The sequence below is a fragment of the Apium graveolens genome, chromosome 5, assembly GCF_009905375.1.
Source record: "Apium graveolens cultivar Ventura chromosome 5, ASM990537v1, whole genome shotgun sequence".
Lineage (NCBI taxonomy): Eukaryota > Viridiplantae > Streptophyta > Magnoliopsida > Apiales > Apiaceae > Apium > Apium graveolens.
This window is the reverse complement of record NC_133651.1, coordinates 44,519,118-44,534,937: the sequence shown is the minus strand read 5'-3', so window position 1 is coordinate 44,534,937 and position 15,820 is coordinate 44,519,118. Positions and strand designations below refer to the sequence as shown.

At 33.2% G+C, this 15,820-nt stretch overlaps 1 pseudogene; it reads right to left on the bottom strand.

Annotated features, from left to right (window-relative positions):
* Window positions 1-8,748: 8,748 nt before the first annotated feature.
* LOC141660022 (uncharacterized) lies at window positions 8,749-11,571 on the bottom strand (annotated as a pseudogene).
* Between the last annotated feature and the right edge of the window lie 4,249 nt (window positions 11,572-15,820).

Below are 15,820 nucleotides of genomic sequence, written 5' to 3'. Positions count from 1 at the left end.
GGCCTTTCCCAATTTGTAATTGCTTCAATCTTCGTTGGGTCCACTTTGATCCCTTAATTACTGACTATGTGTCCTAAGAACTGAACTTCCTCTAGCCAAAACTCACACTTCGAGAATTGAGCATATAACCTTTTCTTCCTCAAAATCTCCAAAGTTGTCCTCAAATGTTCTGCATGATCCTCTTCTGTCTTTGAATAAATCAAAATATCATCTATAAATACAATAACAAACTTGTCCAAGTATTCCTTGAAAATTCTGTTTATCAGGTCCATAAATGCTGTCGGGGCATTGGTTAATCCAAAAGACATTACTAAAAATTCATAATGTCCGTACCTTGTTCTGAAAGCTGTCTTTGGTATATCTTCTGGCTTAATCTTTAGTTGGTGATATCCCAATCTCAAATCAATCTTGGAGAAGTACTTGACTCCTTTCAACTGGTCAAATAAATCATTAATTCGAGGTAACGGATACTTGTTCTTGATTGTAAGCTTGTTGAGCTCTCGATAATCGATGCACAACCTCATGCTTCCATCCTTCTTTTTGACAAATAGCACTGGTGCACCCTACGGGGATACACTGGGTCTGATTACGCCTTTCTCTAACAACTCTTGCAATTGCTTTGTTAGTTCCTTCATTTCGACGGATGCCATTCTATACGGGGCCTTGGTTACTGGTTCTGTTCCAGGTGCTAAATCGATTGCAAACTCAATTTCTCTGTCTACAGGAAGTCCTGGTAACTCATCGAGAAACACGTCTGGAAATTCATTGAATATCGGAATATCTTTAAGTTTTGCTGTCTCCTAACTTCTATTAATTACATATGCAATGAAATGCTCGCATCCTTGTCGTAGCAAAATTTTAGCTTGGATCATCGTTAAGAACTTCTTTGTTTGCTTCTAGCCCTTAAACGTTACTATCCTTTCGTCTAGCATCTTCACAATTACCTTCTTATTTCGACAATCTATCTTGGGCATCGTGCTTAGATAACCAATCCATTCCTAAGATAACGTCAAACTCTCCTAGCTTAAAAGGTATCAAATCCACACAGAACTTATTACCAGAAATCTCAATTTCGCAATTTTCACAAACTTGATTAATAGATACACGTTCTTGATTTGTTAATTCCATAGTCATTATTTCATTTAAATACTCAAGTGGATAATTTATCTTACTAAAAAAATCTTGAGAATTAAATGAACGAGTTGCCCCCGAATCTATTAACACTTTGGCATATAAAGAATTCACATTAAGCGTACCTGCCATGACATCAGTAACCTGGATAGCTTCCTTCACAGACATATCAAAAACTCTAGCCCATGGAGTCTCATTCATTACTGCAGTAGATCCCCTAATTCTCAATGCATTACTGATTGGGGATGGTGTCTTGTAATCCCTGGCTATATGTCCTGGCTTCCCACATTTAAAGCATGTAAATCCAATGGTTGGACCCTTAACTGCTGGATTCCGAGTAAGTTGATCCTTGTTCACTTGCTCTCTTGTTGGCTGGTTGCGACACTCCCTTGAATAGTGCCCTTTCTGATTACACTTGAAACAAACCACATTCAACTTATTACAAACTCCTCCATGCTTCTTCCCACATACCTGACAATCTGGAAAAGTTAGCCTTAACTGATTCGGCTGGTTCACTTTGACTGGACGGTTGCCTTGACCTCCGTCGCCTGTATTTTGTTTCTTGACATTAAAATTTCTCCCTGGTTGAAATTTGCCCTTCTTGAAATTTGGAAACTTCCCTGATTGTGACTGTCCTTCATTCCCTTCAAACTTCCTCTTCTTACTTTCCTTCTCTTTTTGTGACATCCCGCTCTCTGTTTCTGCAATCATGGCCTTCTGTACAACTCCTACATAGGTATCCAATTCAAATATGGCTACCTTCCCTCTAATCCATGGCTTTAAACCTTGCTGAAATCCCTTGGCTTTCTTCCTGTCAGTATCTACATATGATGGCACATACCTTGACAATTCTTCAAACTTACTTTCATAATCAGCTACCGACATACTTCCTTGCTTTAGCTCCAAAAACTTCAACTCCATCTGATCCTGAACAAACTGGGAAACATATTTTTCTAAAAATAATTCCTTGAACCTTTCCCAAGTAATAACATACATACTTTCCAATGTCTTCATAGTTTCCCACCAATAGGTGGCCTCATTCTTCAAATAATAACTTGCAAACTCAACCTTCTGTTCTTCCTTTACCTTAACTAAAGCAAATGATTTCTCTATTTCCTTTAACCAAACATTCGCTTCAATTAGATCTAAGGAACCCTTGAATTCTGGTAGGTTCACTGCCTGAAAAGTTTTGAAAGTTACCTGGGGATTGGTCTGTCTTTGTTATTGTTGAGTCAAGTGAACTGTTTGTTGAGCCAAGATCTGAAGAATCTGGGCTACTGCTGGGTCTATAGGTCCTGGGTTTGCATTCTGGTTGGTATTATCTTGGTTGTTATTGTTGGTTTCTTCATTTTGGGTGTTGGAATGATTATTTCTTCTGGGAGGCATTTTCTGTAAAGAATCAAACAACTTATTTATCCTTTAAATCAAATTCTTTGCATAAAAGAAAGGTTTTGTAAAACAGAAATATCTCTTTTTGAAATTAGTTGTAACAGTTGAAGTAAGTAAATTGCATGCTTTTTTATAGAATGTAAACAGTTAAAGGGGTAGGATATATGGTATCACAAGAGGTATAACTGGTGCAATAAGTAAATTAAAGTAAAATAGGTGCAGTAATGTAAATGATAATGCTGGAAAGGAAAAAGGTACTGATATATATAGATCAAAGGTTTAGGTAGTACAAGTGTTAAAATGCTTCGGAAGTAAAAGCAAAAGGGTGCAACAAACCTACTCACTAGTCAGCAGATCTAGTCTATAAATAAAACCCAAAAGTCTACTGATACATACTACACACTACTGTACATAATAAGCAATTACAACAGCACTGCTCAGCATCTCCATCTCTGTGCCTCTGTCTCTCTGGCTTATTGCAAGTCTAGACCTCCAATCTCCTTAAGCCCCTCTGGAACCAACTTAGCTCACTCCACAATAAAGTCAGGGGTGATATCCTCATGAGTAGCCTCAACAATCCTCACATCAACTGCTCTCCGAAACACCTGAAGCCTCTCTCTGAGTCGCCTCTCACCACACCCAATATCTCGGGTACGGGAAATATGCAATAACTCCTGAATCTGACCCTGAAGGTGTCGCTGTTCCATAAGGCAAGCCTCAAACTGATGATGTGGAACAGGACTGAAGAGAACTAAAAAGGTACACCTGTAACTAAGTGACCAGTAAAACCTGAATCAGCAGGTGGGGGTCCTCTGATAGGTGGCCTCATGCCTGGGGGTGGAATGGCCTGCAGTGGTACGGGCTGCAACACAACTAAGGGTAGAATAGCCAACATTGGTGGAGCAACAGGACGTTGATCTGAAGATGGTCCTCCAATTGAGGGCTCTGAGTGGTCAGCTGGTACCGGGATGAAAGAGTCGGTCATCGCAGCTATCTGAAATCATATCACAAAATAAAAATCTCGAACCACAACGCGAATCATACTAATACATGTTATACCGTTGCACTCAACCTCTCGACGTTCTATCCTTCTACTTCCTTATTTCTAATCCTAACCCTCTACCCATTCCCGTTAACCTAGGCTTGTGTCAGTGACTTATAACATGTAGCTCTGATACCAAACCTGTGGCGCCCTCCAAACCCGGGTCAGAAGTTTGGGGTCCACACACACACACATTATTTATAACCTACTTATAACAATAATAAAGATAATAATATGCAATGACCCTACTTACCAACTACCATGGATCGCAACAGGTTAAAGTATGCACACAAGCCACACACACACTTATATTACAAACGCCCAAATCCCAACTATTTAAACTTACAACTGAATATTAATTATTATTACAAAATTCACAAACTTAAACTATTCCAAAAGCCGTCTGCTAGCTTATCTCGATCAACCTGGACCCCTAGCTCTCGCACTGGATTGGGGATCCTCGCTACTAACAGGTTCCTTTTTAACTGGAAAAGAGTATAAGCAAAATCGCACAAATGAGCTAACTAGCTTAGCAAGTCACATTGACAATACTGAGAATAAAATGATGAAGTATTATAAGTTATGGTATCAAGGGAACAATGAATAATGATATATAATTGGATATCATATTTTAATTTTAAAAACCAAAATTAGGCTGCTGATCAGTCACGCACTAACCCCGAGGAAGGCACACAACTCTGCTCTAATTACTGGATCCAAGGCACACATTGGCCTAACTTGACCACCAATCTGGTCTGACCATGAATCTGGTCCACAATTTTGTAAAACAATCCAATTCTATCACAATAACAGAATAAACAATGTAAAGCAATAAATAGAATTATAATCAACATGAGATATTTCAATAATGAGATGGGTTTCAATCTTCACAAGGAAACAAAATAGGAATTCCAAAGAATGGCTATCAGCCGGTGAAAGAATCGAATAACAAAAGAATCAAAGTTGCAAGGATACAAGGATTTGGTTTTTCAATCACTACAAGAAAAATCAAATTTAGTAACAGATTTTTTTGTTGGCAAACAAGATATTCCGTTGGCAAATCCTAATCTTGACGGAATTTATAACCAAAAAAACAGTTGTTAAAAACGTTGTTGGGAAAATTTTCCTAACAGAATTACTTTTCGTCACTAAATTAGTGACCACCTTCCAACAAATTGCTAACAATAGGTTTGACCAACCAGCCAACAAGTAGCAAACAGATTTATTGTTGATAATTACTAATGGAATTTGATGACAGAATTATGACAGAGTTACTAACGAAATACCAACAACGATTTCTTTGGCAATGTACCAACAAAAAAGACCAAAATAATTTTCTCAATATTTTTGTTACTATTCTGTTAAAAATTTGTTGTAAATTGGATAAACAATTATTTTTTTAAAAAAAATCATTAAAATTTTGTCGGTAATTTCATTGGTGTTTAACCAGAGTATTTAAAATTTATTTAAATAACTAAGACCTTTATTATTATTTTTATTATTGTTATTAAATAAATAAAAAGTAATAAAAAAATCATTATTCAAACAAATGCATTAACAAATTTCATTAATCAAACAAATGCATCGAACATAATAGTTTTCAATGACTTACATACGTAGTCTTTAAGAAAATAGAAAAATCTACTTCTTGCTTGTCTAAAACAATAGAAATCTACTTTCTGCCTGCATAAAAGCTTTAACAAATCTACTGACTATGACCTAAAACAGTAGCTAGTTGGCTCTGCATTTGTCTCATCTGATTCTTCATCTCATCCACCTCTCTCATCCTCATCTCGTTAGTCTCCTTCATTTTCTCCTTCATCTCATTCACCTCCTTAATCCGCATTTCATCAGCCTCTTTGATAGCCTCTTCCATTTGACCCTTCATCTCTTGCAACTCAGCTTGCAACTTCTAATAATCTTCTTGAGTGTTATGTTCGGAGCTAAAATTAATAGAGGCTGCATTGCTACTACTTCCTGGAGCATAGAATAAATTCTGGGATGAACCAAGACCATACACTATGTTCTTTTGGTTATGACCTCCAACTGCTTGATAGAACACTTTATTTGGATCAATAGGTTGAGATTCTTGAGTTAACAGCTCACAAAGATTCACATAATTCCTGCATAAGAGATATAAAGACATATCAAAATAAATGAAATCACAATTATTATGCAAGCCTCCAAGTTCATAAAAAAGATTCCAAACAAAATTGGAACTGCGTTTATACTCAAAACTCTATAATAAAATTTGGAGATTATATATGTAAAATACTACATCAGAGTTGGATCATATAAAGTTATTGCAGTGTTAAATATATATCCCTGAATTTCTTTGTTTGCAGCATCTGAAAGATCTTTAGGACGTCAAGTCATTGATGTTAAAGTTGAACGTACATCAAAACTAAGCATATTAAAAATCTTAATTACAAGAGAAATTAAGTACCATAACAAAGAATTTATAAAGCTAACTAGTATTCATGGCATGGTTACAAATGTTGTACCCACACAAGTCTGACAATCCTAGCACTAAATTTACCTAATAGAAAGCTTGCATTTGTATTTTAATTTGAAAACATATTAGTGAACCAGGTAAATTTTTTGAACATAACAGACGAGTTTTTGTATAGTACAATATATTAGAATTGATATTGTTAAAGTACGAGGCCGACGAACTGATAAAGCAACAGATTCTAAAATCAATGTAATCATGTGTGCACCTCCAAGGTTGAGTATAAATGAGATAATAAGCTATACAAGAATGTACAGATGATTTGATATACACTTACAGATACTTTTTGACTTTTCTCATCAATATATGTCTTCTTGTAATTTTTTCTGGTATGAATATGCTCATACACCTCAAAGGAAGTGGGATCTCTATTATATTTCTTTTTCTGCGTGTAATAAAAATATAATATTAATAAAAACAACACACAATTTTATAATTTAGTCAAAAATGCATACTAAATTAAATCAAAATTCCTTACCAGATGAGCTGTATGCACTCTACCAGAAGCAGAACCACCTGTGTGTGTGGGAGGGGCTTTGTCAGCTCCACTCCGACGATTGTTTTTATGTATAGCAGATTTCTTCTGGAACTCCAGGGTTTTCCAGTATTCAACCCAGCTCAGCCACACATCGTTACCAATTTTATTTTTGGTTTGCTATTATTTTCCCATAGAGTACGCGCTTCACAACAAGTAGTAGAATAACGTCTTGAAGCGCTTTTGAACCATGCTCTATACACCAGATTGTCTTCTTGTCTCCAAACAAACCATTTCTACAAATTTGAATAATTCCATATAACATAGACTTTTTAATGGTCCAAATTATTCATGTAAATTAAGAATCCTGAGTATAAAAATACATTTATGTAGGTACATGCATATAAAGGAAATAAAACCTTGAACTCCTCAAAGTAAAATTGTTTGGTTTCAGCAGACACTTTCTTCCAGGTGAACCTTGTAGGTTCAAGTCTTTCATACATAATGTCGGTAATCTTGTGAGAACATTGATTTGATGGTTCTAACCTAAAAAAGATTTAAAAAAATATAAATATACCGAAGCAGCAAATACTAAAAATTCACAAGTAGTTCAAAATTATACTTAAGAAATAAAACATACACTCCTTTAATCACTTCCACTTGCAGACGTCCATCTGAATGCACTGATCCAACTTCCCAAACATTCACAGTACGCACCAGTGTTTCTTCCCTGGAACTATCATGTTCAGTAGTGCTATTTGAAGAATTTGGAAAGCTGCTCATTTTTATCTATGAGAACACAAAAAAAATTCAATGTAATGTATACACTTTGGAATTTTAGGCATATAGCGCACAAAGCATTTTTATCTCCAGGCCAATTTGAAGGTAGTCAATTCTTGTATCAAACTGACATCCTATGTGAAGTATGAACATAGTACAAAATAAATTAGATGTCATAGTACACCTAACTAGTTAATACTCAAAGATAATGTTGCACATCCATTATTAACAATTGGATGTACATAATATGAAAAACTGAACTTTACCATAACAAATTGTTTGGGTTGTCAGTAAATATATATAATCAAGAGCACAGTAGTAAATATATATAATCAAGAGCTATTGAAATATATGAGTTATGACCCGATTTCCCTTCCTGTGATCCAACTAAACATGACATGTAAATGTATTTGTAACTAAAACTCATAAAGTAGTAAGACTCATAAATTTTTAGAGATGAAACTAGAGCTACTAGCTAAATACATCTGTCTCTAATCTGAATAAATACCAGAATACATCACAAAATTACTTCAAACAAATTAGTTTATATAGTAACTGAAATAGGAATTGAGAGACTGCCCACGAATTTGAGAATTAAAATAGAGAATCGAAAACAGAGAGAGAGTACCTGATGGAGGGAGATGAACTTATCACTTGAATGATAGCCCCGCCCATTTCCCTAATATAATAAAATTAAGCACGGTCCTATACTCTGCACATTTGCCCGCCCTTATACTTTGCCCACTATTTTGTTACTGCAACTTGCACGTCGTACTAAAAAAACTGATTCAAACATTTTTCAATACAAAATGTGAATTCTTAAAATTAACTTATTTTTAATTATTTGTATATTAATAAAATCAGATTGCCTAGTAAATATCAAGCTCTAAATTAAGGTGACAAATATAATAACAATACCCACTAAATTTTTTAAAAAAACATGCTAATTTTTTTATTAAACACATTTAAACTTATTTATTAAGATAAGATAACTATAATTGGTAATTTAAATTCTTTTAAAAATACAATTTATTTGAAGTATGGAGTGTTTTATAATATGAGTTAAAAAATTGAACAAAAAGGTGGTAAGCGGCACCAACGTGTCAAAGAAATCATCATAATGTTAATAAACTATACATGTACATTTGTTCACAAGTAGGTAGTTATTTTCATTTTAGTTTGTTGGCTACATTTGTTTATTTTTAAATTAAATTTCATAATTGTGTATTTTAATTAGATAAATTTTTCAAAATAACTAACACGTTGAAACATGTATAAATACATTAATATTCGGATAGAACTGGATCTTTTGAATCGAGCTCAATAATAAATTTTTTTTCGATCAATTTAAATTATAATAAATATATAAATTTATATTACATAAAACTAAGTTGAAATAATAATCTGCGGACCATAAAAATTTAAAAATTGAAAACAATACAAAAGGACTTGATTAATTGTCAAAATCATCACAATCACCACTATCGTCTGTTTCCAGAGCTTCGTCTTCTTCAGATTCAATTATTATTTCTTCTTCTGAGGTTTCTTCTCCGTCATCCAAATCTATTCTAACACCTTTATCATTGAGATGTGTCGGAACATCTTCACTGCTAATTAAATTTGAATGTGCAGGTGCATCATCTTGAAAGGCCTCTTGCTGTAATTCTGGCACCTGAGGCAATTCAATAAGGGAACGTGCTTTGACTTTGCATACGACCAACCAATCTTTCTTATCTCGTTTAAGGCTCAGATAATTACAAAAATATACTTGAACAGTCTGCATTGCTAAAATGAATGGCTCGTACAAGTTTAACTTCTTTTTTTGATTCACTTCAACTATGTTGTAGCGTCCATGAATTTTAGTCCCAACATTAGATCTCGGATCAAACCAATCACACTTAAATAAAGCAGTTTTTTTATCGGAAGACGAGGATACTCGATGATCAATATCTCTTCTATTATTCCAAAATAATCATTAGATGTCTCACTGCAATTGGATCCTTTGATACATACTCCACTGTTAAATGTTGACCTGTTGGAACCATACTTTCGTGTATGGAATTTAAATCCATTTACATAGTAGATTGGTACTGATCGAACTGAGCGAAGAGGTCCTGATGCAATGTCTCAAATAAATTCATTTGAAACTAAAGATGCATCTTGAGCCTGAAATCAATGGCAGGATTATAATTTAAATAAATATTAAATAATAACAGATATTTATTTATTACATTAAATAATGAACTTACGTAATTCTTAAACCACGAAGCAAAATCCTTCTCCAAGCACTTATCAACACCAGCACCATCAATATTGGAATTATGTTCTCGAAGTCGATCTATAAAGATCCTGCTTTTAGACATGCAAATAAATGAACACATTACACTAATAATCAATTAATTAAGAGTATAAATATACGGATATTCAACTGAACAAAATTGTCACTTACTGTGTAAATGGTGCAACTTCTGAACAATTAAACAAGACAAAATTATGGGCTGCGGCGTACTCTCTATCATCGAGATAACGAGTTTTAACGATCCCATGTGCTCGAGATGGATGTGAAAATATAGAAATACTTACCTCGGATTTCTGGTCATCTCCAACTGAATCATTTCTAGGAACTTTTCGATATCTTGTGGGGATGTGTTGTTCAAAATAGTGTGAACAAAAAGTTGTAGACTCTTCAACTAGAAATGCATTACATATTGATCCCTCCACTCGAGCTTTATTTTTCACATTTTTTTTCAAGTGGCGCAAAAATCGTTCAAATGGATACATCCACCGATACTGTACAGGGCCTGCAATTTGTGCCTCATATGCTAAATGTACCACAAGGTGTTCCATTGAGTCAAATAGTGCAGGAGGGAATATGCGCTCCAACTTGCAAAGTATAACAGGAATTTGTTTTTGGAGTCTTTGCATATCACTAACTCTCAGAGTGGCCGAAGTGAGATCTCTGAAAAAAAGACTCAATTCAGTCACAGCTTCCCAAACATTTGTAAGAAGAAATTCACGAAAAGCAATAGGGAGAAGTCGTTGCATAAACACATGGCAGTCATGACTCTTCATTCCAAATAACTTATATTTTCGTATATCGATACAACGTCCCATATTTGATACGTATCCATCCGGGAATCTAAGATCTTGTAACCATTGGCATACCACTTCTTTACTTTTCTTGTCTAAGCTATAACATGGTTTTGGATACTTCTTTGTCGATTCATCAAATGCTAACTCTGGCCTTTGACAAATGAGTGCAATATCATCTCTTGCCTTGGAGTTATCTTTTGTTTTACCTTCAATAGCCATAATTATGTTAAAAATATTCTCAAACACATTTTTCTCAATGTGCATAACATCAAGATTATGTCTAATTGATAAAGTTTTCTAATATGGCAAATCCCAAAAGATGTTTCGCTTCTTCCATCCACAATTATGAGCCTTGATTATTTTAGCATTATGTTCATCACTTCGCAGATCAGTAATTTTCATCAATCCAAATGACTCAATTTCTTGTAAAACATCTTCACCTGATCGTGTCGGTGGTGCAGATTTAGATTCTGTCTTTCCTTTAGTAAACCAATTCTTATTCTTCCGAAATGGATGCATGAGTGGTAGAAATTTCCGGTGATTATCAAACCATGTTATTTTTCCACCATGTGACAGATTAAACGCATCAGAATCATGAGCACAATGAGGGCAAACTAAATGGCCAACAGTTTTCCATCCAGACAATATCGAATAAGTAGGAAAATCACTAATTGTCCAAAGCAGTGCAGCTCGCATTCGAAAATTTTGTTTCAACGAAACATCCCATGTCTCAATTCCAACTTCCCACAACATTTTTAACTCTGCAATTAAAGGTTGAAGGAAAACATCTATCTTTTGTTTTAGATTTTTTGGTCCAGGCATGAGAATAGACAAAAACATGTATGGTTCTTTTAAACACATCCACGGAGGCAAGTTATACAGAGTCAAAATAATCGGCCAAGAAGAATATTGCTTACCGGATTGACCAAACGGTTGAAAGCCATCAGTAGAAAGCCCAAGTCTCACATTTCTTATTTCTGAAGAAAATGAAGAGTGTACTCGATCAAATTGCTTCCATTCTTCGGAGTCTGAACAATGACACATCACATCATCTTCTTGTTGGTGTTCGGCATGCCATCTCATATGAGATGCGGTGGCAGTCGAAGCATACAATCTTTGCAGCCTCAGAGCTAATGGAAAATATATCATTTTTTAGCAGGCACCTGTTTTCTCTCTCCAGTAGATCCATACATTTTAAATTTATACCTTAACTGCGAACAAAATTTGCACGATTCCATATTCTTATCTTCACCCCAGTATATCATACACCCATTAACACAACAATCAATATGCTCAGAGGGAAGACCTAGTCCTTCCATATGTTTCTTCGTACTATAAAAACTATCAAGAAATGTATTATCTCGAGGCAAGATACATTTAAAAAATTTTGATGTCTGATCATAACAAGCCTCCGACCAATGATGCTCAGATTTCAAGCTTAATATTTGAGCCATAGCTGATAACTGAGAAGTTTCACAACCATCATATAGCTCTCATTCAGAAGATTTCAACATATCGTACAATTTTTGTGCTTCTGAATTTGGCATTTCTTCTGAGCAGTGTGGATCGAAGTTTGGACCAGCTGCATCCATCACCATATTATACATAGAATTATTTCTTTCCCCATCACTTGAAATATTTGTATGAGTCGATGAAGCATTTTCTCTAATAATATATGGCTCTCCATGTCGATCCCAAACGTAGTAATCTTCTAAAAATCCTTTTCTTAAAAGATGTAATTCCACTGTATCTGCATCCCATAATTTACGATTCTTACACGTAAAACAAGGACATTGAATTTTGTTCCATTCATCGATGACGGTCGAGATTTGACATATTTCATGAACTCTTTTAAGCCATCAATAAATTTAGGGTTTAGATAACCATCAACGTCTTTCTTTTGATACATCCATGATCAGTCACAATCCATATTATTCGTACCTATACAAAAAAAATATTTGTCAAATTTGTATATATTTTATACCAACATATTAGTGTGTACCAAAAAAGTTAGTAAAAGGGGACAAAATATAAAAATAGAAAACAAAGTGCACATAGTCGGTAACAAAAATGATCCTTTTTATTCGTATATAAGTTGTAAAAATATACGAAACTCATTACATTCAATTAACTTCTTATACAAAATCTAAACGAGAAGATCTAGTGGCTGAAATTAAAAGAAAGATGAGGAGCACCATCTGAATAAATTCTACTTTAATATTCAAGTAATGTTGATGTAATATACTATAAATTATGTAAAACAAAATAAACAAAAGCCAACAGAAATCAAATATAACTAGTAGTCTATTGTCAGAAAAATGGAGCAAATATGGTTGACATTTATCACGTAAGGAATCATAAAAAATGAAGGGAACTTCATAAAAGGGTGACGTCAAAAAACTCTCTAAATTTTACATGATAAAGATAATTATTTAAATTAATAAAAATAATTTGAAATGTCTAACATTTGATAACAAGATAGCATATAAAATTTTAAGATACAAAGGAATGTAAAATATTACTACCTAAGAAGTTACAATCTTTTGTGATTATAAAATCTATGTCATTAAATCTATATTATTATCTTAGATGTCATATTTAGATATCAAGTTAAGCAATGCTATTATTTATTTGTTAATATTGTAAAAAATAAAAGATAAATTCAAAAAACAAACAAAAAATTAATTTTAGTTATTAAAATTTACAAAATCTCCAAAGTCAAGATTTTACACCATGTGAAATCACAAATATAGAATAAAATGGTGCATTAGTCACATCTTACAATAAAATGAATGTACCTCTCTTGTTAGTGTGGTCCTCCTTGTATGGTACGTGTCTCAATTCTTGATCACGTCTCACTTCTTTTGATTAAAATCTGATAAAGTAACTAGGAGCAAATATGCAAATATTTGTTACGGTCATAATTTAAATATGCAAATATGTAATTAGGTACCACTACATATCATAATTTAATTGACATACCTGGTTTAGGATGTTTCTCATAACAAACCATACCAAACCATGCACCAGTATGAAAATTGTGAGTACAAAGAGCTTGCAGTATAAGCGTCAAGCTGATTATGATTATTTAAGTTACCGATAAAGTTTGGAGTTTCAAGCTAATGCTATAGATAACAATTACTTTTATAGTGTGCTAAAGTTAACTATCTTCCTATTTTTAAGTTTAATATTTTTTGGGAGATAAGGATTATTAACTTGATAAGCCGGTTCTTCTGTTTTTGTACTACAAATTGACGTAGTCATCGGGATAACATGTGTCAACTGAATAAAAGATTAGATTAGTTAGCTTTCTTAATTTTAAATTTGGTTTGACTTAGCCACGTGCCATTTGTAAAGGCAAACAAATTTATTTTATTTTCACTTTTAAAATTTGATCAACATTAAAATATGCGATTAATAAACTTATCATAACAAAACTGTACAGGCAATGCTATCATATACTATAAAAAGAATGTCTGAAGGTAAATTTATTTTTAATAGAAGTATATATTATAATAACTAATTAAAATAATTAGATATTGTATAAAAATTAATATTAACTGTACAATAAAAAATAAGCCTTTAAAGAATCTGAACCAACTAATAACTAATTTTATTCTATAATAACTGTAATTAAAATAATTAAGAAATAATTATGGAATGCTAATGATAATTAACAATGGGTTGAATTTGTTAGTAAATTCTTGTCACTAATTTGTTAGTATTCTATCTAAAAATGTTGGTAATCTGTTAGTTAACAGTTAAAAAAATTTCGTTAAAATAACGTTAGTCATTTGTTGGTAATTTTGGTGAGAAATTTTAGCGCCAAAATTTTGCTAACCCATGTGTTCCATTGGTAATAAGGTGTTGCTAAATCGTTGGCACATCGTTGTTAAATTGTTGACTTTTTTGAACTTTTAAGATGGTTGGTATTTTGTTGATAATTAACGACGAATTTTTTTTGGTTGGTATTTTGTCAATAATTAATGACAAAATTTATAATGTTGGTAAATTCTATTGGAAAAATATAGTTTTCTTGTAGTGAATGTATAAGGTATAATGGTTTGAGTATATAAGCAAATCTTGGTTCAGTGGTCGGTATTTAGTTTGTATATATTTGTGGAACAGTATCATATATTTGTGGTTCGTATTCGGGTATTCAGTAATCAATGGTTCAGAAAGAATAAGGTTTACGGGTTCAAAGATCAATAGCTGAAATCAAGATTTAGGGTTCGGAGCTTCAAAGCACTTGCAATATAAGACAGAACTATCAGCTATTTACAATATATCTCGAGAAAGTTCAGAACACTTGCCTGGTATTAGCTTGCTATACTTCCCTAACCTCCAATCACAATCTCCTACTCCTTGACTACTTGTTTCCCTTTCCTACACCTTGCCTCTTCTGCTCATATATCATAATTATCTATCAATACTCAACTCATATGATTCTATTCGGTATATGCTTCAATCTACCCTTCATTTTACCCAAATCCGATTTACGGATTGAAAGATACGACTAAAACAGTCATATAACGAACACATACGCATTTAACACGTTAATCAATGCACATATAAAACATAACACGTAAGATGTTGGATTGGAAATACTTTTCAAAGAAGGGTTGATGTTAAAAAGATTTTTCAGATATTTAATATGAATTTTAAAACATTTTTCGGAATTTAAATGGGCCGTTGAACCATTTTTGAAACAATAAACAGGGTTCGGTTAGCCGATTCTAGCTTCAAAATAATTTTATAATAATTATCGAGCCTTGAAAACAATTTAGAATAATATTTTAAAGCACGAAACTATTTTTCGGAATTTTTAAATCAGAAATAATAATTAAATCTAATTAAATAATTAATTAAAATCAAATAATAATTAATTAAACCAATTAATCATTTAATTTTCGAATTAATTGACCATTTAACTAATTAATTATTAACTAAAATTAATTAACTAGTTAATTCAGATTTATTTTTGAAATAAAATAATTTTTGGAATTAAAATAATAATTTTTAGAATTTTTAATAATTAAAAACGAATTTATGTAATTAAAATAAATAGAAAATATGATTTTTAAATATTTTCAAAACAGGAATCCTATTTTTGAAACTTTTGGAAACTACAGGGACTAAACTTCATCGTCCCTAAAATTCCAGGGACTAAACTACAATTTTTCAACCCCTCGCCGGAAAATTCCCCTGTCTCGCCGGAGAAGACGATTCCGGCATCCTCACACCACCACCACCTCCAGATATCATCTACTACACACCAGGAACATAACCCCACAATCAAATCAGTCTAATAACACCAGAGTTGGCCGGAAATTGGCCGAGAAGTTCGCCGGTTCCAGCGAACTTTGTTTGCTTCGATTCGAGCAAACCAGGAATCGTC